Here is a 2,763-nt window from a genome sequence, read left to right on the forward strand (position 1 = left end):
GGTTCCAACTGCTGACCTTTAGGGTCGCAGCCAAGCACTTAACCACTGTGCCACCAAGATCCCTTGACAATATATTCCAGAGGATTTACTGCTATCAAGTCGATTCCAACTCATACCAATCCTGTATAGAATTTCTAAGGCTGTAATTCATTATAGGAACAGAAAGCCTCATCTTCCTCCTGTGAAGCAGCTTATGGGTTTGAACTGCTGACCTTGTTTATCCTACAGCGCCACTGGAGCTCCTCTGACAATATATGACATGATGATAAATGCTACTGGGAAAAATAAAGCCAGGGCTAAGGAGAGACAAGCAATTTTAAATAGTGTGGTTAAGAAGAGCTTATCTGAGAAAGTGACACTTGTCTGGATTGAAAAGAGGTAGGGCAGGAAGGGAGCCAGGAAGGTATGCAGACTCTTCTTGTTGTTAAGTGCCTTTGAGTTGGTCCTGCCTCATAGCTACCCAGTATAGGGTTTCTGAGGAGTAACTGGTGAGTTTGAATCATCGACTTTGTGGTTCAAACCAACCTTGCAGTCTGTGGTTATCCTACAGCACCAAACCATTAGGTGTGATTTAAACCCAGGTCTCTCAGAGTTCAGAACCTAAGTCAGTCCTTCAGCACAGTGTCCCCAAAGGCAGATTTGACTAACTGGACTTGATCCCTTCTACTGATGTTCCCTTGTCTCCTGGGCTTCTTAGTATTCAAGACCATGAATTTGCAGATTTATGTGGACATCGGAATCCCCTGGAGAACATGATAAATACACATTTCTTGGTTTCTCCCAGAGATTCTGATCCAATAATTCCAGACTTGGAGACTCTGCCTTTTTAATCCAGTCCCATATATGATTCTGATATATATTGAAAGAAGGACCACTCCTTTCACCATACTTATTCAGTCTGTATGCTGAGCAAATAATCCAAGTAACTGGATTATATAAAGAAGAATGTGGCATCTGGATTGGAGGAAGACTCATTAACAATTTACAATATGCAGATGATACAACCTAGCTTGCTGAAAATAAAGAGGACTTAAAATACTTACTGATGAAAATCAAAGATGACAGTCTTCAGTATGGGTTGCACCTCAGTGTAAAGAAAACAAAAATCCTCCCCACTGGACGAATAAATAACATCATGATAAATGAATAAAAGATTGAAGTTGTCAAAGACTTCATTTTGCTTAAATCAGCCATCAACATTCATGGAGGCAGCAGTCAAGAAAGCAAATAACGTATTGCATTAGACAAATCTGCTGCGCAACACCTCTTTAAATTGTTGAAGAGCAAAGATGTAAATTTGAGAACTTAAGTGTGCCTCACCCAAGCCATAGCCTTTTCAATAGCCTCATATAGATGTGAAAGATGGACAATAAATAAAGAAGATCCTGGAAGAATTGATGCATTTGTGTTATGGTATTGGAGAAAAAGATTAAAAAGTACCATGGATTGTGAGAAGTAAAACCATAGTGTTCCTTGGATGGTAAGATGTCGTCTCTCATACTTCGGACATATGATCAGAGGGATCAGTCCCTGGAGAAGGACATCATGCTAGGTAAGGTGGAGGGTGAGTGAAAAAGAGGAAGACCCCCAACTAGATGGCTTGGCACTGTGGAAGCAGCGATGAGCTCAAGCTTAACAATGTGTGTGAGACTGGCGCAGGACTGGGCAGTGTTTTGTTCTGTGGTGCATAAGGTCACGATGAGTTGGAACCAACTCGATGGCACCTAACAACAACAACAATTAAAGGATGTAGAGCTAAGGTCTTTAGAATAACAACAAAAAAGACTTTAGAATCACCATAAAGGCAAGTGTTAAATACTACTATTAAAATTTTTGACTATTAATATTAGATGCTGTTGAGTTGGTTCTGACTCAGTAAAGGGTTCTGTACAACAGAATGAAACATTGTCCAGTCCTGGGCCATCCTCACAATTATTATATTTGAACCCATTGCTGCTGCCTCTGTGTCAATCCATCTCACTGGGGGTCTTCCTCATAAAGTCCTCCAGAAACGGATGCTTCCTGATAACATATCCAGAGCAAGAGAGATAAAGTCTCGTCATCCTCACTTCTAAGGAGCATCCTGGCCGTACTTCTCCCAAGACAGATTTGTTCTTCCGTCAGTCCCTGGTACTATCCATATTCTTTGCTGATAACCATAATTCAAATGTGATTCTTCTGCAGGCTTTCTTATTCATTGTTGCAGTGTAGTGAATTTTTTAATCTCTTCTAGCCATGTTGCTGTTAAATGCTGTCAAGTTGGTTTAACTCATAGTGGCCCTGTATAGGGTTTCTGAGGAGCAACTGGTGAGTTTAAACTACTGACCTTGAGGTTATCAATCCAGTAGTTACCTTATAGTGCCACCAACCAAATGACTTTTTCCTGATGCGTCTGAGTAAGAGAAGATCAGGGAAAATACTGATGACTTACGATTCAGTTGTGAATGATTGGTAACAGAGTTCATTTTGAAAACTTGGAACTCTAGCGTAGATATAAAAGACCCATCACTACCATCAAAGTAAAAGAGCCAGGAGAGGAGCACTGACCCTCAGAGCTAGAATCAAGTACCTTTAGGCTGGGGCTTAGAGTAGAGAGGTGCCCCTGAGCATTTACCAGCAACATTAATAGAGCTTTGTAACACTGCCTGGCAGAGAGAGGCCTACCTGTGGGCACAGCTGAGGAGAGGTTGTCCTGATTGGAGCACTGTGCCCTGAACATTTTTTGATCCTCCATTGTAATCTGCTAACTTCCCTAATAAACTC

Source organism: Chrysochloris asiatica, unplaced genomic scaffold, assembly GCF_000296735.1.
Source record: "Chrysochloris asiatica unplaced genomic scaffold, ChrAsi1.0 scaffold00142, whole genome shotgun sequence".
NCBI lineage: Eukaryota > Metazoa > Chordata > Mammalia > Afrosoricida > Chrysochloridae > Chrysochloris > Chrysochloris asiatica.